Below are 25,195 nucleotides of genomic sequence, written 5' to 3' on the forward strand. Positions count from 1 at the left end.
ACATACTTTTCGGTGGAAAGGAAAGAATAATAATTTGAAAGAGCCATGGTTTTCCAGGGAAATTGGACACTTGGTTCGGAAAAAGAGGGAGATATACAATAAATATAAGCGGCAGGGAGTAAATGAGGTTCTTGAGGAATATAAAGAATGTAAAAGGAATCTTAAAAAGGAAATTAGAAAAGCGAAAAGCGAAAAAAAGATATGAGGCTGCTTTGGCAAGTAATGTAAAAGTAAACCCCAAGGGGTTCTACAGATATGTCAATAGCAAAAGGATAGTGAGGGATAAAATTGGTCCATTAGAGAGTCAGAGTGGACAGCTATGTGCTGAGCCGGAAGAAATGGGGGAGATATTAAACAATTTCTTTTCTTCGGTATTTACCGAGGAGAAGGATATTGAATTATGTGAGGTAAGCGAAACAAGTAGAGTAGTGATGGAAATTAGGAGGATTAAAGAAGAGGAGGTACGGACACTTTTGAAGAATATAAAAGTGGATAAGTCTCCAGGTCCTGATAGGATATTCCCTAGGACATTGAGGGAAGTTAGTGCAGAAATAGCAGGGGCTATGACGGAAATATTTCAAATGTCATTAGAAACAGGGATGGTGCCGGAAGATTGGCGCATTGCGCATGTTGTGCCTTTGTTTAAAAAAGGTTCTAAAAGTAAACCCAACAATTATAGACCTATTAGTTTGACGTCTGTGGTGGGAAAATTAATGGAAAAGATACTTAGGGACAATATATATAATTATTTGGATAATCAAGGCCTGATTAGAAACAGTCAACATGGATTTGTGCCTGGAAGGTCATGTTTGACTAATCTTCTTGAATTTTTTGAAGAGGTTACCAGGGAAATTGATAAGGGCAAGGCTGTGGATGTTGTCTATATGGACTTCAGTAAGGCATTTGACAAGGTTCCACATGGAAGGTTGATTAAGAAGGTTAAATCGTTGGGTATTAATAGTGAGGTTGCAAGATGGATTCAACAATGGCTGAATGGGAGATACCAGAGGGTAACGGTTGACAATTGTATGTCAGGTTGGAGGCCAGTGCCTAGTGGAGTGCCCCAAGGATCTGTGTTGGGTCCACTGTTGTTTGTCATTTACATTAATGATCTGGATGATGGTGTGGCAAATTGGATTAGTAAATATGCAGATGATACTAAGATAGGTGGAGTAGTTGATAGTGAGGTAGATTTTCAAAGTCTACAGAGAGACTTGGGCCTTTTGGAAGGGTGGGCTGAAAGATGGCAGATGGAGTTTAATGCTGATAAGTGTGAGGTGCTGCATTTTGGTAGGACAAATCAAAATAGGACGTACAGGGTAAATGGTAGGGAATTGAGGGATGCAGTGGAACAGAGGGATCTGGGAATAACTGTGCATTGTTCCCTGAAGGTGGAATCTCATGTGGATAGGGTGGTGAAGAAGGCGTTTGGTATGCTTGCCTTTATAAATCAGAGCATCGAGTATAGAAGTTGGGATGTAATGTTGAAATTGTACAGGGCATTGGTGAGGCCAAATCTGGAGTATGGTGTGCAGTTCTGGTCGCCAAATTATAGGAAGGATGTCGACAAAATGGAGAGGGTACAGAGGAGATTTACTAGAATGTTGCCTGGGTTTCAGCACTTAGGCTACAGAGAGAGGTTGAACAGGTTGGGTCTTTATTCTTTGGAGCGTAGAAGGTTGAGGGGGGACTTGATAGAGGTTTTTAAAATTTTGAGAGGGACGGACAGAGTTGACGTGGGTAGGCTTTTCCCTTTGAGAGTGGGGAAGATTCCAACAAGGGGACATAGCTTCAGAATTGAGGGACAAAGGTTTAGGGGTAACATGAGGGGGAACTTCTTTACTCAGAGGGTTGTGGCTGTATGGAATGGGCTTCCGGTGGAAGTGGTGGAGGCTGGCTCGATTTTATTATTTAAGAGTAAATTGGATAGGTATATGGATAGGAGGGGATTGGAGGGTTATGGTCTGAGTGCAGGTAGATGAGACTAGGTCAGGGAGAATGGTCGGCGTGGACTGGTAGGGCCGGACAGGCCTGTTTCCATGCTGTAGTTGTTATATGTTATATGTTATATGTTATACTTTGAAATAGTGCCTTGTGATCATTCCTTCCATCCAAAGGGTTGACACTTCCAACAATGCCACAGCCTTCCAGTGCCAGAGGCTCTGCATCATTCTACAAGAGTAGTGCTCAATGGATTAGAACTGAAAATCCATAAACTTCTGGCTGAGAGTTCAACCAAACAGTCACTTGTTCACTACTCCTTAAAACTGCTTTCTCTGAATCTCTCATTTTCTAGAATCATTTTCTAGAATCATAGAAACATAGAAAATAGGTGCAGGAGGGGGGCCATTATATATACAGCATGGATACAGGCCATTTGGCCCAACTCAACCATGTTGACAAAATGCCTTTCTTAGCTGATTCCTAAAATGTTTTTAAGAATTAAAACGAGTCCCATTTGCCTGCATTTGACCCATATACCTAAACCTCTCCTGTCCATGTAGCTGTCCAGATTTATTTTGAAGGTTGCAATTGTACCCACTTCCTCTATCACTTCCTCTGGCAGTTATATCCATGACCCTCTGTATAAAATACTTGTCCTTCAGATGCCTTTTCAATCTTTCAACTTAAACTTATGCTTTTTAGTTTTGGACTCCTCCACCCTGGGAAAAAGATTATGACCATCCAACTTATCTTAGCCATGATAATTGTATAACCTCTATATGGTCACTCCCCTCTGCCTCCTATGCTTCCGTGAAAAACGTTGTTCTATCGGGTCCTCATCTGGGACCAGCACGGAGCAAGAGTCTCCGCACTGCTGTGCAGTCAGGAGATAGCAAGAGTGGTGAGAAACCTGAGCAACAGAATGGAGATTACATTGTGGGAGGGAAGGCAAGACACTGTACGAGTCCCATGGAATGAAAACTCTGCTTGCTGCTGGAACAGATCCGGCCAGCCCTGCTGGAGATAGCAGGCAGTCCCAGCATTGCAACAGGGGAACTAACAGCAGGTGACCTTGGCAAGTAATGGTACAACTGGCCCCTGGGAAAGAAGATAGGGAAAAGGACAGGTTGTCCCAGAGGATAAGTTACATGGCAGGCAGCTGATATGAAGTTCAGCTATTTGCACAGCAGCAGCAGCATATAACTGACCTTATCCTGATTCATGTGCAAGAATGAAATGTCGTCTTTAACAAGACTGCATACGGGAAATTATTATGGCAAAAAGCAAAATATGCAGTGAACAGAACAAAAAACGTTCTCTCCGCAATTCCCTGGTTGATTCATCCCTTCCCACCCAAACCATCCCCTCCCCAGGTACTTTCCCCTGCAACCTCAGGAGATGCAACACCTGTCCCTGTACCTTCCCCCCTCGTCTACATCCAAGCACCCCGACAGTCCTTTCAGGTGAGGCACCTGCACCTCCTCCAATCTCATCTACTGTATCCGCTGTTCCAGCTGTGAATTCCTATATATCGGCGAGGCCAAGCACAGGCTCGGCGATTGTTTCGCTGAACACCTACGCTCAGTCCTCCCAGACCTACATGATAACCCGGTTGCTAAACACTTTAACTCCCCCTCCCATCCCCACACTGACCTTTCTGTCCTGGGCCTCCTCCACTGTCAGAGTGAGGCCCAATGCAAATTGGAAGAACAGCACCTCATATTTCACTTGTGCAGCTTACACTCCAGCGGTATGAATATTGATTTCTCTAACTTCAAGTAACCTATCTTTTCCCTCTCTCTCCATCTCCTCCCCCATCCAAGTTCTCCGACTAGCCTTAAACTTTAATAATTGTATGCCTTGTTGAAAGCTTCCCCTCACATAACAATGATCCATTCTAAGTTTTCCATGAGCCCCATCCCCTTTGATCTCTTGTTTTCACACCTTACTCTTCCATATCTCTATGTTTCCTTCCCCCCTGACACTCAGTCTGGAGAAGGGTCTCAACCCAAAACGTCACCCACAATTTCCCTAGTCTCGTGTTCTCAGCCTTTCTGGAAAGGTTGGAATGTGGCAGATAGGTTTAGAGATACATTGTGGAAACAGGCCCTTCGGCCCACTGAGTCCGCACCGACCAGCGGTCCCTGCACATTAACACTATCCTACACACACTAGGGACAATTTACACTTATACCAAGCCAATTTACCTACATACCTGTATGTCTTTGGAGTCTGGGAGGAAACCGAAGTTCTCGGAGAAAACCCACGCAGGTCGCGGGGAGAACGTACAAACTCCATACAGACAAAGCAAGTTGTGGAGGCCATCATGCTGAGGGGTTCATGGAGGCAGTTTAAGATGGAGAATACTGTTCAGGGTAGTATCACTGATAAGAAGAGGCCAGAGTTGCCATGGGAATAGGTGACGTCTGGCTCACTTTTGGGAGAACAAAGGTGGACAAGAGGAAAGGTACGTTGAGATGCTATACATGGTCGGCATGGAACCAGTGGGCCGAAAAAGGCCTGTTTCCACTGTATCTCTAAACCAAACTAAACTTTGGTTTCATAATGTTCGAATAATGTGCGCCATGGGCGATGATAAGAATATAATGGGCTGGAATTTGCAGGGATGTTACCAATGTGCAAATCGGCAAACAGATTCAGAGCGTTAAGCAATGCATGAGCTGCTGTGATGGTGTACATTAGAAGACGGTTCTCACTAGTGATTCAGGGACAGATTGAAGAACATTGAGCAAAGATAAAGAGAAATGATTCTACACAACAGTATGTATGACCTTGAGCGCATGACCTGACAGGATGAAACATGAAAGCAGATTCAACCTGTGACTTTCAAAAAGCAATTGAACGAGTATTGAATAAAAACAATTTACAGGGCAATGGGGTAAAAGTAGGCCCCCATCTGTAGTGGGGAAATAGAAGGGAGCGTGGGATTGTTTGGGTGGGTTAAGAGTTTGATGGGGGTGGTGGGGGGGGGGTTGGGCATGGAGGGGTGAGATCGATTAAGTAGCTCTTTCAAAGAGTCAGCAGAGGCACAATGGGCTGAATGGCCTCAAGGTACTCTCTACCAGTCTCTGCTTCTCGGCTGTGATGCTCAAATAAAGATTAGCGTTTATATTCTATCTGATAGCACTGCACCATTTCAAAAATGTTCGCACAATGGTTTATGTATTGCAACTATGCTAATTATTGAGCTGGCAAACACAAAGCCGGCTCTAACGCTGCGTTAAACCGCAATTTAAAGAGCTGTTAATCTCTCATCACCTTTCCCTGTCTCTCCATTCGTGTAGCTGAGATAAATGTTATGAAAATGCTGTGCTTTTCTTGGATTACTAAGAGGAATTATGACAGTCTCCCCACACCTCAAGGTGTGTCTTAGCTCCGGTGAAGCAAATTCCAATCAGAACCGCATGACGTGTTGTCCTGCGCTTAACGTCAGGGACCGACGGGCGGGTACCTGACCGAAAATAACGAGTACAGGCTGAACAAAGGGAGAACAAAGGGAGAAAAAGAGAGAACAAAGCGGGACCTGGCGTGTGTGTGTGGGGGGGGGGGGCGCCAAGAACAAAGAGGGACCAAATGGAATACTTTGTAACTTTGTCGGCGCCCTCTATGTGGCCACTCTTTGCATACCTTGTGTATGTAAAGCAAAGAATCTCACAGTGACATGTCATATGTGATTATATTAATGAAGTATCACTCATTCATTCATTCATTCATTCATACATTCGTTCATTCATGAGCATTCAATAATGGGGCTTGATAAGATGCACTTAGAAATCTGGAGTGCAATGGATAATGTCTCGTAGGATTGAGTACAGGGTGTTGGAGATTGGAGATGCAGACAATGGTGGGGGGGGGGGGGGGGGGGGAGGGGTGTTTGTACGTACCACAAGCATAACATGCACAACCTAAACTAATGCTAGAACTTCCCCAAAACTATTGGGGATCTGGAGAAAAATAGTTAATTCCTGCATGTATCATCTTAGTACTGATTGCTCATAGAGCTCACACTGCATCAAAATAGGCACTTCAGCACATTAAATCCATGCCGACCATCAGTCACCCATTTTATTACTCCCACATTCCTATCAGTTCCCCCCAGATTTTACCACTCACCGAGCACCAGGGGCAATTTACAGGGACTAATTAACTTCCCTGCCCACTTTGGGATGTGGGGGGGGGGGGGGGGCGGGTGGGGGGGGAAGCGGAGCACCCGAAGGAAAACCACGTGATCACAGAGAGCTCTGGCACGGAGAGGCAGCAGCTTCATTAGCTGCACCATCATACCATCTAGAGATCTGGACAAGAGAGTCAAGAGTCACGAATGTTTTAATGTCATATGTCCCAGATAGAACAATGAAATTCTTACTTGCAGCAGCACAACAGAATATGTAAACATTGTACAGTGTAAACAATATAATAAACGAGAGAAAAAAAGTTCAGTGTATGTATATATATATATACATACTCACAAAATACACATATATAGATCATATATATGTGAATATATATATGTGTGTGTGTGTATATATATATATACTGTATATGATCTATATATATGTGTATACTGTATATGATCTATATGTGTGTGTGTATATATATATATATATATCTATATATGTGTGTGTGTGTGTGTATATATATATATATACACACACACACACACACATGCACATGCACACATACGTACACACAAAAAAACAAGAAATAATAGTGCAATAATAACAATAATAGTCCATGTAGTTGAACGACTAGAAAACAGAAAGGATTATTCCCTTGTCATTAGCCTTCACCTTGCAACATAACAACTAGCCCCAGTACTTGCAGAAATCAATAGTTACACACTTGAGCATGGGGGCATTTAATTGTGTGGTCCAGCACAATAGAGCCCTCAAAGTTAATTGACCTCATTGCCAAGCAGGAAACTGTTTTATAGCATGGATGTGAATTACTGAGTCTTTTCAATGGAGCTCAAACACCAAAGATTAAACCTCAGTGATTTATGATGCTGCAAGAGGCTATAGAATTCAGACCGTTCATGTTATTGTGACTGCTAAACTCAAGTTGGCTTTGAATTTCAATAAAGTGCAGGAAAAATCAGGGAAGAACAAAATGCACGTTCAATTACCTCATGATTGAAGAATGATGTATTCAGGGGAGAGTTAGATATAGCTCTTCGGGCTAACAGAATCAAGGGATATGGGGAGAAAGCAGGAACGGGGTACTGATTTTGGATGATCAGCCATGATCATATTGAATGGCGGTGCTGGCTCGAAGGACCGAATGGCTTACTCCTGCACCTATTTTCTATGTTTCTTTGTTTCTATGTTTCTAAGATAATTGCTGAAGAAAACAGATTAAAACTCCAGTATCTGCTGTACTCCAGACCTCTGGCTAACTTGCTGGACTAATAAGTGAATCGGATATCGGATCATCAGGATTTCTGAACAATTGCCGCCCATGGCAGCACAGTGTCGCAGTGGTAGAGTTGCTGCCTTACAGGCACCAGAGACCCCGGGTACAATCCTATCCTCGGGTGCTGTCTGTGCAGAGTTTGCACGTTCTCCCTGTGCCTGCGTGGGTTTTTTCTCTGAGCGTTCCGTTTCCTTTCACATTCCTAAGACCTGTGTGTTTGTAGGTTAATTGGCTTCTGTAAATCGTCCCTAGCATGAGTGGGATAGAACTAGTGTATGGGTGATCATTGGTCGACGTGGACCCGGTCGGTCCGTGTTACATCTCTGGGGAAAAAATGGGTGCTAGATTATCAGAGGTGTGCTGCAATAAGAGATTCAGGTTTGACCATGTCCTAAATCTTAGATTTCAATCTAACATGCCATCGCCATGCCTCTTCTAGGAAAGGCATAGTCAGCGATATAAACGCCTTTGAGCTGTGCCTCGCTTACAAGTGGTGACATTTTGCACCATTGCTGGTTGATTTACATTACCTTTGTCAGTGCAAGCAATGGAATGAAACACATAAAACAGTCAATATTAATTTGGGCAAATAAGTCAGCAGGTTCTATGTAAAATTCATTGGAGCACCAACGCCTGCCAAGGATAATATGTATCCCTGGCTTTACTTTCTACCATTTCAGGCCGTTAAAAGAGGTACAGGTCAAACAACTGGCCGTATTCCTGTGCTACCAGAACAAGACCTCTTTCATTCAAGCATGGAGATTTACCAGATTACCCCCAAATTGCTTTAAATTCAATTTGGTTGCTACTTTTTTTTTCTTAGTACCTAATCCTTAGTACCTAATCAGATGTACAGCACTTTGGTCAGCGTGGGTTGTTTTTAAATGTGCTATACAAATAAAATTGACTTGACTTTATTCTTACTCGTACAAGATCCAATTTTATTCGCATGACACCTCTGCCTTGCTGATTTTGCAAATTCCTCCGCATTAATGTGGCATATTAGGAGCGTGTTTCACTGGGGAGATGCCATTGAATGTCCTGGAGAGGAAATAGGATTCCCAGATCATGGCCTCAATAGAATCGAAGACTGGGTCGATCATTCGTTCTACAGTTCCCCCTTCATCGATCATGACTAATGCTTGACAGACAGTCAAACTTCGATGGAAACTTTTGAAGAAAGAAAGGAGAAAGTGCTCTTCAAAAGATTTATTAAACTCTCAGCCATTGTTTCTGAGGAATGAGGATGCAGATGGTAAGAAACATCAATTATAATTAAATGAGAATTACAAATTCAGTAAAATACACATGTTTGCCTCGTGACAGTTGTTTGAGGAGACCCACTCAAGACGATGCAACTTGAACATGTTGAGATACCGATTTATAGTTTTACTGACAACCAAATGCCGTCAGCCTCATTTGTAACCATGGGTACGTCTAAGATGATGTATAGGCTTCAGAATTGGAAAGAACTGCCGTTCCGCGACCATCTGCATGGGACTTGAGTCATTCGCTCTATTCAATTTGGAATGCAGCGAGCACAATAAGCAGTCACGTGCCCAAGTTTGCCAAGGACACAGGACTGGTGACATGGTAATCGGTGTGAACGGAGGCGTAAATTGTGGAGAGGCTTTTGCTGGGAGGGGGATTAAATAATCTGTTTACAAAAAGTCACAGGAAGAGGGTGAAAAAAAATCAAATATGCGAGTGAAGTGTTAGACTCCGTATATCTGAGCGCACAAGTACAGAGAGAAGAAATGTTATTTCAGCTTTGCAAAGCCTTGAATATATCAGACGTGGAGCAGAGGGTGCAGTGCCAGGTGTCGGAGTTTAGATAAGTACATTGAATCGAGTGTAATGCAGAGTCAGTAAACTGTTGCCAGTGTGTTCAATAATGCTGAAAGAGGGCACAAGAGGCCATTTCCTGGAGAGTTATCGTAACAGGGAAGTCATCATTTAGTCGATATGAAATTCTTTGAATGTCACAGAATGTTTCATCATTAATATTCATAATAGGAGACAGTCATTCTAAACGCTAAGGCTATTCTAAACTGGTAGTCCAGCACACTGCTGAAGGACTGCTGCACTGTTCTTTGGATCTCTCTGTCTAGTTTAGTTTAGTTTAGTGTCATCTCGTTTAGTTTCGTTTCGTTTTTGGAATGCGGGAGGATACCAGAGCAATCAGGAGAGGAATCCTGTATTATGTAAAACACAAAAGTGCTGGATTTGCTCAGCAGGACAGGCGGCATCCGCGGACGGAATCTGCAGGCGACGTTTCATGTCAGGACCCTTCCTCGGACGCAATGCTGCATTCGGGTGTTCATAGTGGCCCTGCAGCCGTGACCGCAATCAACTAGTAATCCAACTACAGCCGAGATAGCCAAGATCAAATCTCACCAGGGTGGTTGTAGAATGTGAATCCCAGTAAATAATCTGGAATTTCTATTAAAACTAATTATGCGTGATGATGGCCACCAAGTTGTGAATGCAACAAACCCACCTGGTTCGTTAAACCCCTTCGAGAGACGAAATCAGCCATCGTCACCCAGATCAAAGGATGCCATTTTCCAGCCAGCTTTCAACTAATACCCTTTATGCTTGTTCCTCCTTTTATTTGAGTGTTGAAAACTCCATTCAAAGAAGACCACACAGTTCTGATCATAGAGTCACAGTGATGTACAGCATAGAAACAGGCCCTTCGGCCCACTTTGTCCATGCCCACCAAGTTGGTGCACTGGGCTAGTCCCATTTCCCTGCATCCATATCCCTCGAGACCCTCTGAAAAGTCCAGAGTTCTTTTCAATGTCATAACTGTATCCGCTTCTACAACTTCCTCTGGCAGCTCATTCCATATACGGACTATCCTCTGAGTGAAAGAGTTGTCTCTGAGATCCCTCTTAAATCTCACCCTTCTCACCTTGAGCCTATGCTCTCTAGTTTTAGAATCCTCTACCCAGGGAACAGACTGAGTGCTCACTGTATCTGTGCCCCTCAAAATCCTGCACACCTCAGTAAGGTCACCCCTCAGCCTCCTGTGCTCTGAAGAAAAATTATCGGCCTATACAACCTCTCCCTATAACTCAAGTACAGATAACATTCTGGCAAATCTCATCTGAACCCCTCCTAACTTAATTACATCCATCCTATAGACAGGTGACCAGAACTCCTTCAGTTGTTATCAAGAACACTCTCTTTCTACATTACTAGTGGCAATATAATAACCACAAAAGAAATGCATGCGTGTTACTCTGAACTGACATCTTATTCGATCCGTTAGTTTATTTTGTGAAAAGACTCTCAGTGATCAGACATAGTTTAGTTTAGTTTAGGAATACAATGTGGAAACAGGCCCTTCAGTCCACCCAGTCCACGCCGATCCAAACACTACTATCCAACACACTAGGGACAATTACCAGAAGCCAATTAACCGATAACCTGCACCTTTTTGAAATGTGGGAGGAAACCGGAGCACCCGGAGGAAAACCGCGCGGTCACAGGGAGAACTTGCAAACTCCGTACAAACAGTTCCAGCAGTCAGGATCGAACCCCAGTCTGTGGTGCTGTCAGGCAGCAACTCTGCCGCTGCGTCATTGTGCCGCACTAAATGACAATGCATGGATATCCCTTTCAATCGTCTCACATTTGACTGTGTGACAGGCCACTATTTAACACTGATGAAGCCCCTTTGGTCGTGAACTGGGATGTTTGAGCAGAGGTCACCTGGATGGGGCTTCCGCCACAGCAGTCTGGAACAGAGTCATGAGCTGCAACTTCTGAGCAACACTTACTGCTGCCCGAGGTCCCCACACGCCCTCTCAGAAGAAGATGGAAAAGAGCAAAGTGCAGTGAATGGTAGCCAACGGAAGCAATCTGTGTAGAGCAGACTGGGCAGTGAGTTGTGTAAAGCCTTGCACTCTGCGGGAATAGCAAAGGGGAGTCGTGTTAAACCTCTTGGGGGAGTTATTCCAACACCTCAAGCAGATGGTTTATCTCTGCGTTGGCAGATAGCTGAGAGCAGATGGTCTCAGAGGAAAGGGGGAAGGAGTTGAGTGACTGAGAAGAGAATAATGATGCATATCTTAACAAGGAAGCATTGCCACTCAGCTGGCACCAGTCTACACAACACGGTTATAATACACTTCATTAAAATGAATGAGGGAAAAGAATCACTTACTTCTCTGGTCTATAAACTGCAGTCCTCCTGTAATCCAAGGGGTGTGTTGATGATCTGTGAAGCAACTCGTGGCCGGTCTCAGATTCAGAGCACGAAAAACTTTCGGGATCAGCCTGAAAGCAGAGCAGAGTTTGAGTTCATGACTCTGTGGTGTGGTTATGTGTTTATAGTCTCTTCTTTAGAATAACAGTTCCTCCTCACTGACAAACACAAAGAATTTGGCTTTCAGAGCACAGACAAAGGGTTTCAGGACTGATCTAAATGATTCCTGTCCAGTAGCTATTTTCGAATGGAATCTTCCTTTGGCACGTTGGGAATGTTGCAAATTGAACTCTCGATTGTAATTGTGCAGGTCCACTGTACTGCCACTAATGTGTGGACCGTTCAGGGGAATAATTAAGGTGCCTCATTGGAGGGTCGGAGGAAAGGCTGCGAAATAAAAAAGATCAGACACAGGAAGTGAACCGGAGGCCTGGCACAAAGCTGTGGGGGTTTCCTGGGAGGCAGGGGGGAGGTGGTGGGGGAGAGAGGGGTTTCAAAATCCCATTTCACAGCAAGGAGAAACACAGCTGAGCAATCTTTTAATGTGCCACTGCCAAGGATGTGACAAAGGCACTGATTAAAAGCAGCACAGCATTAACAGACACCACATGTGCCCTCACAGTGACTAGAAACATAGAAACGTAGAAAATAGGTGCAGGAGTAGGCCATTTGACCCTTCGGGCCAGCACTGCCATTCACTATAATCATGGCTAATCATCCAAAATCAGTACCCCGTTCCAGCTTTCTCCCCATATCCCTTGATTGCATCAGCCCTAAGAGCTAAATCTAACTCTCTCTTGAAAACATTCAGTGAATTGGCCTTCACTGCCTTCTTCTACTGAAGCCTGTGCAGACACTATACTAAGCTACTACTAATAACAACTACTACTCCTAATACGAGGATACGAAGATCAGCACATCAGCAGACATTTTGGCATTTTTGTTTGAGTTTGTGTTTAGTTTATTGTCAAGTGTAACAAGGTACAGTGAAAGGTTTTTGTTGCATGCTAACCAGTCAGTGGAAAGGCAATATATGATTTCAATCGAGCCGTCCACAGTATGCAAAGACATGAAAAAGGGAATGACGTGAATGACATTTAGTGCAAGATAAAGTCCAGGAAAGTCCGATTAAAGATAGTCTGAGGATTTCCAATGATACAGGGAGTGGCCCAGGACTGCTCTCTAGTTGTTGGTGGGATCCGTTGCCTGATAACAGCTGGGTAGAAACCGACTCTGAATGAACGTTTTCACACTTCTATACCTCTCGTCTGGTGGGAGAGGGGAGAAGTGCCAGGATGTGACACATCCTTGACAAAACTGGTGGCCTTGCAGAGGCAATGCAAGGTGTATATGGAGTCAAAGGAAGGGAGATTGGTTGGTATGATGGTCTGGGCTGCGTCCACAATTCTCTGCAATTTCCATTTTAACGTTAACATGTTAACAGTGAAGAATGTGCTGTGTCTCTCACTCTCTCAACCACTTTTCATTGCACCCTCTCCATCTGTTGTTGGCTATCCCCCTCCTCTTGGGATTGATTCTATATTGTCACGTGTATCGAGATAGTGATAAACTTTGTTTTTGCGGGCTAGTCTGGGAAATCATGACATGCATGAGTACAACATGTAGAGCAAAAGGGAAAGAAAACAGCGTGAGAAGTATAGTGTTGCAGCTGCAGAGAAAGTGCAGGGTTTTTAAAAAGTGCAATGGCTGCAACGAAGATGGTTGGAAGATTGGGTTTCATCCCTAGCACACGACAGATCTGTTCAAGAGTCTGATAACAGTGGGGAAGAAGTTGTTCTTGAATATGGTGGTAGGAGCTTTTGAACTTTTGTATCTCCTGCCCGATGGGGGAGGGGAGACGAGAGGTTGACCAGGGCGCGGGTGGTCCGTGATTGTTTTGGATGCTTTGCTGAGCCAGTATGAAGTATAGATGGAGTCGATGGGCGAAGGCTGGCCTGCGTGATGGACTGGCCTACATTCACAACTCAGTGCAATCTTTTACAGTCTTGGACAGAGCAGTTGCTATACCAAGCTGTAATGCATCTGAATAAGATGCTTTTTAAGGTGCATCTTAGAAATCGGTAAGCGTCATTGGAATTTATGCGGAATTTATCTTCCCTGCTGAAGTAGAGGGTTTGGTGTGCTTGCTTGACTGTAGCATCAATATGGTCGGACCAAAACAAATTCTTTGTGATATTTACACGTCAGAACTTGAAGCTTTCAATCTTCCCTATTTCAGCACCATTGATGCAGACTGGGACATGAACTCCACCCCACTTCCTGAAGTCAATGACTAACAGGGTCGGGGACTCCATCCGGGCCAGTCTCTTCCCGTGGATTCACTCCGATCCGACATCCGCCGCAGTGACCATGGGTACGGATGCACCCGAAGCTGTCGAGCCAGATGGCCCCATCCCACCGAGCTTCTGCACAAACGGGCACAGAGCGCATTGAGCTTGTCGAGGAATACAATACAATACAATACAATATATCTTTATTGTCATTGTACAGGGGTACAACGAGATTGGGAATGCGCCTCCCATACGATGCAATAATTTAATTAATTTAAACAACAACAACCCAACGGAACAAATTGTAACAGTTTTAAGACAGAATAAAGTGCAAGTAGATCTGTGCCGAATCACTGTGCGTTTTGACCATCTGGCTCAGCAGGACCAGTTCATAGCAGCTATGGCCCTGGGGTTGAAGCTGTTCCTGAGTCTGGAGGTGCGGGCGTAGAAGGCCTTGTATCGTCTGCCCGATGGAAAGAGTTCGAACAGACTGTTGCAAGGGTGTGAAGAGTCTTTGTGGATGCTGGTGGCTTTTCTGAGGCATCGTGTGTTGTAGATGCCCCCCAAGGCTGGTAGCTGTGTTCCGATGGTCCTCTGAGCTCTATGGACTACCCGCTGAAGAGCTTTCCTTTCTGCCTCCGTGCAGCTGAGGTACCACACAGGGATGCATTGTTGCCGGTGACGCAGGTCATACCCCAGACATGGGCTGAGTGTGAGCTGCACTGCTGAGCTGCACGGCTTCTCTCAGATACATTGTAACGCAGAGATCGTTCAGGTGAACGTAACAGATCCTATGGTGTTACTTTGAAGATGAGCTTGGGAATATCTCATGGTTGGGAAGTAAAAAGTTGCAGACACTAGAAGTCAAAACTGATATTACTGAGTACTATCCCACTCATTGTCCTCCCGGAACAGCTCACTCATCGCAAAAGAAAGATAATACACGGCAGGTAAGGCAGCGTCTGCGGAGAGATGATGTCAGCAAACTGAAATGTTGATTCTGATTCTGACTCCTGACCTGCTGCGTATTCCGATATTTTCTGTTTTGATTTTCCATCGTGTTCCGGCTAAAATTCGTTTATTTTAGTTTTAGTTTAATTTAGTTTAGTGATACGGCGCTGAAACAGGCCCTTTGGCCCACCGAGTCTGCACCGACCAACAATCCCCCATACACGAGCACTGTCCTACACACCTGGGACAATTTACCATCTTTACCAAAGCCGATCAAGCCACAAACCTGCACGTCTTTGGAATGTGGGAGGAAACCGGAGCACCCGGGGAAAACCCACGCAGGTCACGGAGAGAACGTACAAACTCCGTCTAGACAGCACCCCGTAGTCAGGATCCAACCCGGGTCTCTGTTGCTGTAAGGCAGCAACTCTACTGCTGCACTACCCTGCTCCTCTCTCCTGATCTACTGAGTTTTCCAGCATTTTTCTGTTTTAATTTTCCATGGTGGCTCCAGCTAAAATAAGTTATTACTTGAAGGATTTTTTTTTTCCACATATTCTCGTACTATAGGAGCTTGCGATGTGCAGATTGTCTGCCACATTTACCACGGTGAGGAAATCCCAATAGATTTTTAGGAGACTCACGAGCAGGGAGAAACTTGGATTAACACTTGTTCAAAAAGACAGCACCTCTGAGAGTGTGGCTCCACTGGGACATCAGCCTGTACTTTATCTCGTTTAGTTTCCGACATGAATCCCCTGCTCAAAGTCTGTCGCCACAGCCAACATTTCCCCTCAAAGAACATCACAAAGCAAAATGGTGTGGTTTGGGCAAATTGGCTAAAATGGCTTTCTACGTCAAAACAGTAAAGATGTTTTCAAAATACATTATTCTTTGGAAAGTGCACTCTGACCACCCAATGTTCTGAAACACATTCCATGAATGCAAGTCTCCCTGTCTTCTTTATATTTCTTCCTGCATCCATACATTCCATCTGCATCCATCTTCATTGGATACCTATGCCTCGGTGCCCAGGTGAGGCAACAAATCATCCGCCAACATTTCCGTCACCTACAACGGGACCCCACCACTGGCCATATCTTCCCATCCCCTCCCCTTTCTGCGTTCCGCAGAGACCGTTCCCTCCGTAACTCCCTGGTCCACTCGTCCCTTCCTACCCAAACCACCCCATCCCCGGGCACTTTCCCCTGCAACCGCACGAGATGCAACACCTGTCTCTTTACCTCCCCCCTCAACTCCATCCAAGGACCCAAACAGTCCTTCCAGGTGAGACAGAGGTTCACCTGCACCTCCTCCAACCTCATCTATTGCATCCGCTGCTCCAGATGTCAATTTATTTACATCGGCGAAACCAAACGCAGGCTCGGCGATCGCTTCGCTCAACAACTGCGCTCGGTCCGCGTTAACAAGTCTGATCTCCCGGTTGCTGAGCACTTCAACTCCCCCTCCCATTCCCAGTCTGACCTTTCTGTCATGGGCCTCCTCCAGTGCCATAGTGAGTCCCACCGGAAATTGGAGGAACAGCACCTCATATTTCGCCCAGTGGTATGAACATTGACTTCTCCAACTTTAGATAGTTCCTCTGTCCCTCTCTTCCCCTCCCCCTTCCCAGATCTCCCTCTATCTTCCTGTCTCCACCTATATCCGCCCCCCTGACATCAGTCTGAAGAAGGGTCTCGACCCGAAACGTCACCCATTCCTTCTCTCCCGAGATGCTGCCTGACCTGCTGAGTTACTCCAGCATTTTGTGAATAAATACCTGCATTGGATACCTGGTCAGCCATTTACACTTTCGCAATCACAACGCGGTGACTTCCCAGGCAACCCAACAGCCACAAGAACACATGAAACAGAAATAGAAGGGGGTCAAATGGCCCACACAAACCTGGCCCATGATTCAATTAGGACAGATAACAGTACAGCACAGGAACAGGCCCTTCGGCCCACAATGTTTGTGCCAAACATGATGCCAAGTTAAACCGATCTCATCAACCTATACGTATATAATCCATATCCCTCTATTCCCTGTGCTTTCATGTGCCTATCTAAAAGCCTCCTAAGCACCACTGACGTATCTGGCACACCATCACCCCTGGCAATGCATTCCAGGCCTCCACCACTCTCTGTGTAACAAAACTTACTCCGCACATCTGCAATAAACTTTCCCCTCTCACCTTATAGCTTTGCCCTCTAGCGTTGGACTTTTCCACCCTGGGGAAAAAGTACTGACTGCTATCCTATCTACGCCTCTCATTATTTTATATACTTCTATCAAGTCTCCCCTCAACCTCCGATGTTCCGGAAAGAAATTGGATCATGACTAGATCTGTACTTGCCTACACACTTCTACACACCAGGACAGCCAGCAAACACTCCTCCTCCCTTCTCACCAACCCCCCCCCCCCCCCCCTTCAATGTACACCTTTCTTTCCCCTCCCTCCATCCTCGTCATCCACTCCCCCTCCACCATCTCCACCATCTCCACCCCCATGCACCATCTCCAAGGCCAGTTTATCCATGCTCGGGCAAGGAGCTGAAAGCTGGACCATGTAGCCCACGTGCGGTCTCAACAAAACCCTGGGCATCTTCAACCAGACTTCCCTCCTCTTGTTTTCCAACTCATTCAGTAACGGATGTATCATTTGCCACCCTAACTACTTGCATTTACCAGTTTCTCTCTATTTTTAAATATTCTAAATGACTATTAGTCCTACCAAAATGAATGACTTCACATCTTCCCACATTATATTTCATCTCCCACCCTTCTCCCCATGGGCCGGCCTGTCTGCATTCCTTAGCTGGTTCTCTGTATCCTCACAGCTGATTTTCCCTATTAGCTCGGTGCAGCCAGAAAGCTTCGCTCCAGAACACCCTGTCCTTTCATCTGGAATAATTACTATGTAAGGTAAATAGCTGGGGGGGGGGGGCAACAGCAATTCCTGTAGCACCCCACCATGAAGTGCCTGCTGATGTGAAAACGACTCGTTTATTCCATCTTTGTTTCCTGCCCTCTGAACATTTTTCCATGTTAATATAACCCCACCAGTGGTCTTTACTCCATTTACACTGTGAGAACCCATGCATACATGGGTGAATGTCACGCTCAGTGGAGCCAGAGCCAACAGCACAATGGCCAATTCATTTCACCCCTTCACGGGGTCCATAGTGTTGGGTTTCTCTCACGGTATGTTCTCATGCAACAGCCCATTGCCAAGACCCAGAAGGGGGGCTGCTTCTCTTCCAATCCAAGAGGAAGTGTCACCTCGGCTCCTGCCTCTGCTTCTATTCTGGGCTCCTGAGTAAATCTCTGCCCTGGATCATTGACTTCAAGCTAAAAGGAGTGTCTGTCACCTACTAAGCAACTTCATTGAGCAATGGCAATGCCCAGAGTAGGGAGTGATGGTATTCACCCACCTGGTGGATGATGCCCCATGTTAACCAATTTATCCGACCCAACCCTCCCTTTGAGTTTAGTTTGAGTTCACTTTGTGTCAGGTGTACCGAGCTACAGTGAAAAGCTTTTGTTGCGCGCTGACCACCTAGCGGAAAGACAATGCATGCTTACAATCGAGCAATCTGCAGTGTATAAGATGCATGATAAAGGGAATAATGTGGATAATGAATAATGTTTGGTGCAAGATAAAGCCGGTAAAGTCCGATCAAAAACAGTCCGAGGGTCTCCAATGAGGTAGGTAGCAGTTCGGCACTGTTCTCTAGTTGTAGGTAGGATGATTCAGTTGCCTGATGACAGCTGGGAAGAAACTGACCCTCGAATATTCTTTTTCAGGCAAAAGTTTAATGTGGGGTCTTGCAAAATTGTAGGTGTTCTTGCAAAGGTTTTATGCGTGATTTATGTATAATTAATGTTTTTGTGTGTCTGTCTGAGTCTACACGCCCGAGATGCTGCTGCAAGCAAGTTTCTCATTGTACATGTACTTGTGCAAGTGACAATAAACTCGACTTGACTTGAATCATCCAATTCTTCACAGAAACTATTTATAGGCTTTAATTCAGGAACCAATTGTGGTTGAGAATTCAGCAGTGTAACCTGCCCTCAGATTACTTCGGCATCCTATTATTCATCATTTGCAGTTGACGGTTTAATGGTTTGCTGTGTTTCACCTCCGTCTGAGTGGTGGCAATTACACTGGGTTCTTTTTCAGGTTTTGACACTGCCGTCTGCAAGGCTTTGAAATTAGCTATTAATCTCATTACAGCCGCTCGATTGCAATAATTAGTCATCCCAAGATCCACAGAGAGTCAGAAGGAAGACACAAAAAGCTGGAGGAACTCAGTGGGGCAGGCAGCATCTCCGGAGAGAGGGAACGGGCGACCTTTCGGGGTCGTGACCGTCAGAATGATGCAGACATCAAACACAGTCCAATAAGAGATTGAACAGAATGAAGGAGGAACCCAAAACTTAAAGGACGAGGAATCAAGAACTAAAGGGCATGGGTTTAAGGTGAGAGGTGAAAGATTGTTCATTGTTCTCTGTTCTCCCCTTGACCATGTGGGTTTTCTCCCGGTGCTCCGGTTTCCTCCCATGCTCCAAAGATGTACAGATTTGAAGGCTAATTGGCTTCGTTAAAAAATTGTAAATTGTCCCTACTGTTTTGGATAGTTCTGGTGTACGGCGATTGCTGGTCAGCACAGACTCAGTGGGCCGAAGGGCCTGTTTCCGCCCTGTTTCTCTAAACTAAACTACATTTAATAGGTACCAGAAGGGCAACCTTTTCACACTAGGGTGGGTATACGGCACAAATTTCCAAACAGTAGTTGAGACAAGTACAATAATAACTTTCAAAAGACATTTGTGCAGGTACATGGATAGGAAATGTTTACAAGGATATGAGTCAAACGCAGGCAAATAGGATTTGCTTAGATGGGCATCTAAGTCGGCATGGACTAGTTGGTCCGAAGGGTCTGTTTCCGTGCTGCAACTCTTTGTCTTTATGAGAGCGTTAAGCTTTTAGTTTAGTTTAGTTTAGTTTAGAGATACAGTGTGGAAACAGGCCCTTTGTTCCACTGAGTCCACGCTGACCATTGATTACCCTTTCACACTAGTTCTATGTTATCCCACCTTTGCATCCTCTCCCTGCACATTAGGGGCAATTTTACAGCGGCCAATTGACCTAAAAACAGGACATCTTTGGGATGTGGGAGGAAACCAGTGCATCCAGTGGAAAACCTCGTGGGTCACATTAGACAATAGACAATAGACAATAGGTGCAGGAGTAGGCCATTCGGCCCTTCGAGCCAGCACCACCATTCAATGTGATCATGGCTGATCATTCTCAATCAGTACCCCGTTCCTGCCTTCTCCCCATACCCCCTGACTCCGCTATCCTTAAGAGCTCTATCTAACTCTCTCTTGAATACATTCAGAGAATTGGCCTCCACTGCCTTCTGAGGCACAGAATTCCACAGCTTCACAACTCTCTGAGTGAGAAAGTTCTTCCTCATCTCCGTTCTAAATGGCTACCCCCTTATTCTTAAACTGTGGCCCCTGGTTCTGGACTCCCCCAACATTGGGAACATGTTTCCTGCCTCTAACGTGTTCAACCCCTTAATAATCTTATACGTTTCGATAAGATCCCCTCTCATCCTTCTAAATTCCAGTGTGTACAAGCCTAGCCGCGCCAGTCTTTCAACATATGACAGTCACAAAGGGAACGTGCACGCTCCACGCAAAGGGCACCTGAGGTCAGGTCTCTGGCCCTGTGAGGCAGCAGCACCACCTGCTGCGCCACTACACCAGCCTCAAAGAGGTGGGGAAAGCAAACAGCTGCTGTGAAAGTAAGGGATTCCTTGCCCTGTGTGTAAAACACTTACAATGTCAACTGTCAATGTCAATGTCCCCCGAACAATTTCTGTTCCGCCCCTCTCCCCATTCTGCCCCTCTCTCCACCCCTTCTCCGCACTGTGTGGATATCTTTGGGCATCCGCTGAGTGTGCAACTTCTCTGGTACCCTCACTGGCACACAACTACCTCCGTTGTGGTTCAGTCCACCTGTCGGACGGCACAGGTTCTATTCGTAGGGAAGGCACCGCCCTTGAGGAGCATCTGCAGCCCAGGAGATCACTGCTGCACTTTAAGAACTTCCTACATCTCTTTGGGTGGGATCAATTCTTGCTGGAAACAAGGTACGTTAATGGTCGCGAAAACTGGCTGCACATTGTTGGGAATCCAAAGCATAAACTGCGATCTCCAGACACTGCTGTGCCACTCATGGTGCTCTCTGCTATTGAATCAGACAGGTTGGCTCACCCACCCACTTCACATTATCATTAGGCTTTGCTGAACTTGCACATTTATCACGCATTAAACTCACCACGGAAGAAGTTTAAGCTGGTAATTATCCCTTAAATTATCTGTTAATTTTAATGCATCTTCGCCGATACAGAAAAGCAATAATTGAAAGTGTTCACGCTTCACTTGTGCCAATATTACTTCAAATAGATTTTGTGTTCCACCCCGTGCTAAACGTTACTCAAGGAACTGAGCAGGACAGGTTGGCATTTGTGGAGGAAAACAGACAGATGGCGCTTCGGGTCAGGACCATTTTTAAAAACTGGAATCGAGAGGGGAGAGCTGGTAGACAGAGGTGAGGGGAAGGGTTGGGGGCAATAACTGGCAATGTGATAGGCGGCACCACCTTAGAAGGGAGTAATTGGTAGATGAAATGTGGAGGAAGGAACTGCAGATGCTGGTTTAAACCGAAGGTAGACACAAAATGCTGGAGTAACTCAGTGGGACAGGCAGCATCTCTGGTGACGTTTCAGCTCGAGACCCTTCTTCAGACTGAGAAGTTGGCAGACTGAGAATTGGCAGGTGAGCCAGGTTGCGGAAAGAAGGGTGGAGATAGGTTCAAAGGCTGGAGGTGATAACAAAGGAGAAGACAAAAGGCTGTAGATGGTGGAATCTGCTGAGAAAGGAAGGTGGGTGGAAAAGTTTAGAACCAGAGGGAGGGGTGGTGGTGGGAACAGGTGGTGGGGAGTAGGGAGAGGGGTGGGTAATGAGCAAGTGAAGGTGATGAAGGAAAGGAAAGAAACTGAATGATAGGGGTCAGGGGAATGGAAATAAACTCGTGTGTAAGATGACCTGGGTAGGTAAGAAGCAGAGAGAAAGAGGTTTGGGATTATCTGAACTTGAGAGAGTGAGAGGGAGAGAGAGAAGGGAGAGGAAAGAGCGCAAAAGGAAGAAGGGGTGGGAAGAGGGTGAGATAAATGGATGCTTGATTAGTATGGGTGTCAGGAGTTATGGGGAGAAGGCAGGAGAATGGGGTTAGGAAGGAGAGATAGATCAGCCATGTTTGAGTGGCAGAGTAGACATGATGGGCCGAATGGCCTAATTCTGCTCCGATCATTCATGACCTTATGAAAAGATGTATGAATCAGGTATAATCATATGAATCAGATTTATGTACATAAAAGAAGGTAATGGAGGAGAGAAAGTGACAGCGGGTGGGAAGGAATATAGAGGAAAAGGAGAAAAGATAGAAGGAAGAGGAGAGGGAGGGAGGCAGTAGAGAGAGGAGAGGGTGGAGTGGGAAAGAGAGCAGGGGAAGGAGAAAGGAGAGAGGAGCAAGGGCAGCATAGGGGAGAGTACAGGAGGGAAGGGGAGAGTACAGGAGGGAAGGGGAGAGTGCAGGAGGGAAGGGGAGAGAGTGAAGGGGAGAGTGTGGAGGGCAAGAGAGAGGATGGGGAGTAGAGGGGGAGTGGAGAGTGTGGAGGGCGAGAGAGAGGATGGGGAGTAGAGGGGGAGTGGAGAGTGTGGAGGGCGAGAGAGAGGATGGGGAGACAGAGTGAAGGGGAGAGTGTGGAGGGCGAGAGGATGGGGAGTAGAGGGGGAGTGGAGAGTGTGGAGGGCGAGAGAGAGGATGGGGAGTAGAGGGGAATGGGAGGGTAGAGTGGATTGGGGAGAGGAGAGAGGGTTAGGAGAATGAGGGGAGAGGAGATAGGGGGCGAGGGGTGGGAGGTGAGAAAGGGTTGGGGGGGGAATGACCGAGAGTTCATGAAGTGCGACAGTTGATGGAGGGAACGAGAGAGGAACGAGGGGGGAGATAAAGAGAGAGAGAGAGGGATGGAAAGGGAAGAGAGGGCGGCGATAACAAGGAGGGAAGGGGAACGAATAGAGCGAGTGGAAGTGAGGGAGGGGGGAAGACGGTGGGAGACCAACTCATATTCCGCTCAATGGGCATCAGTAAGCATTTCAGATTTCTGATGGAACAAAAACAATGGGAGATGCTGGAAACACTCACCGGGTCGGGCAGTGTCTGAGGAGAGAAGCGCTTCACGTCTCGGGTGCGGGACAGTGGTTGGAGCTGACACCTTAATGGGGGTTTTCTCTCCACAGATGTTGCATGAGGCTCTGGGTGTTTCCAGCACTTTCAGCTTTTAGTTCAGACTTGCAACTCTTTTTGGTGATCATTATTATTTTCTAATGCTTATATTTCTAATTGCTTATATTATTTCCCTCTTGTTGTCATCGTTGCGCAGTTAGATCCGATCGCCACTGTCTACAAAAAACAGGCGAGGACAATTCTGATATAGTTATGTGTCCCGCGTAATAATACAATTGTACCAGCTCCGGGCATCAAGGCATGGAAGTTAGCAACTCACGGTATTCAATCATTGAGAAATAAAATTCTGTTCCGTGGCAATTAAATTGGGGGATATTATGAAGGGTCTCGACCAGAAACGTCTCCCATCCTTTCTCTCCAGAGATGCTGCCTGTCCCGCTGAGTTACTCCAGCATTTTGGGTCTACCTTTGAGGAATTTCAATGATTGTTCTGCTTCGTTCACAAAATGCTGGAGTAACTCAGCGGGTCAGGCAGCATCTCAGGAGAGAAGGAATGGGCGACGTTTCGGGTCGATACTCGGGTTCAGACTCCCATTCCTTCTCCCCTGAGATGCTGCCTGACCCGCTGAGTTACTCCAGCATTATGTGAAATAAATACCTCCGATTTGTACCAGCGTCTGCAGTTCTTTTCTTTGACGTTCTGCTTCGTTCTGCCAGTTGCAATCATCTCAGAAGCCTCTCTCCAATACTTGGACGAGTCTCCAATACTCTCCAATACTCCAATTCGGTTCAACAAGTCATTTTTTTTGCTCCGTTTCTCTCCCCGACTCTTCTGAAAAGTCAGCCGCGACCCGACACGCGTTAAACCAGAAGGAGCAAATCAATAATTTCTTCTCTATTCCCGATATTAATCTGTTTTTGAAAAGTTCAGTTCTAACACGTGAAAACGCAACACGCACACTGCATCTAGAATCAAACAAGAGAAATCATCCGCAGATTTTACTCGTTAATTCAGATGTAAAACGGTAGATAATTCCAAGAAGTTGTGGGTAAAATGCACTTGGATAGTTCTGTAGCAAAAAAAAATTTTTTTAATTGGCGATGCGCTCACCTGCCTAGGAGTATATCCCTTTAAAAATCTGTTGCAGCTGGTGAGATGAGAGGTAGCGGTCCCCTTGTGTGAAATGCGCTCGGTCAGAGTTGCCCGTGGAGAGAGCAGCGAGTGCTGAGAGTCCCGGAGAGTGGGCTGTCTCCTTTATAGAGAGGGGGGCTCCTCGTCCAGCCTTGGCAGTCTCCCTGCCCTTGGGGGGAGGAGGTCTCGCACATTGTTTCTGGCAGCCTCCCACACACACACACACACACACACTCACACACACACACATACACACGCACATGTCTGGCCAGAGGCGGAGCTCCATCTACTGCCGAGCTGTTTGTTTGTTTGTTGGCTGCGATTGCTTCTCTTCCCCATAAAGATGTGAGCAGCGCAGAGGCTAAGCGTGTGAGGCGGGTATTCCCGGAGGACCATCTCTGGGATTAAAGTTGCCACGGTGCGCGTTTAACCGCCACCCAGTCGGACTCAATGCCAACTGCTCTAAACCGAATGATTGTCGAGATGGGGAAGGGACTTCTACCTGAGACCTGAATATACTCTGTTTCTCTCACTCCCCCACATACAGGGCCGTCTTTACAGCATTATGGGCCCCGGGCAAAGCAGTGTACTGGGGCCCCTACGACAACTACTCACATATATTTATTTTATTGGCACTTCCAACAAAATCGGTGTTGAAACAGTTTCCGTGCTGTAAAGACGGCCCTGCCCACCCCCCTTTCCCTACCAGCCCCCCCCCCCCCCCCCCCCCCCCCTCCTGCTGGCGAAAAGCATTTACCGAAAAGCACTTAGCGATGGACTTAGGGTGCTACATTGTTGCGAAAAGCCCTTACAGATCGCTGTGAGAAGCCCTTAGGGATGGAAAATGTTGCGAAAAAAACACTTAGGGACCGAAAATGTTGCGAAAAAAGCACTTATTGAACCT

At 46.0% G+C, this 25,195-nt stretch overlaps 1 protein-coding gene across 2 annotated transcripts in view; it reads right to left on the reverse strand.

Moving 5' to 3' along the window:
• LOC144607929 (alkaline phosphatase-like) overlaps positions 1 to 24,525 on the reverse strand; it is a 68,448-nt gene extending 43,923 nt beyond the window's left edge. The window contains exons 1-2 of one of the 2 annotated variants that reach the window (XM_078425071.1): positions 24,271 to 24,525; positions 11,552 to 11,664 (exon numbers count right to left, since the gene is read on the reverse strand). The gene's annotated coding sequence lies outside the window, so the exon portion shown is untranslated. Of the gene's footprint in view, positions 1 to 11,551; positions 11,665 to 23,117; positions 23,264 to 24,270 lie in introns of those variants that run through there. The other variant, XM_078425072.1, reaches the window with a different exon arrangement.
• Between the last annotated feature and the right edge of the window lie 670 nt (positions 24,526 to 25,195).

This window comes from Rhinoraja longicauda, chromosome 30 (genome assembly GCF_053455715.1).
Source record: "Rhinoraja longicauda isolate Sanriku21f chromosome 30, sRhiLon1.1, whole genome shotgun sequence".
NCBI lineage: Eukaryota > Metazoa > Chordata > Chondrichthyes > Rajiformes > Arhynchobatidae > Rhinoraja > Rhinoraja longicauda.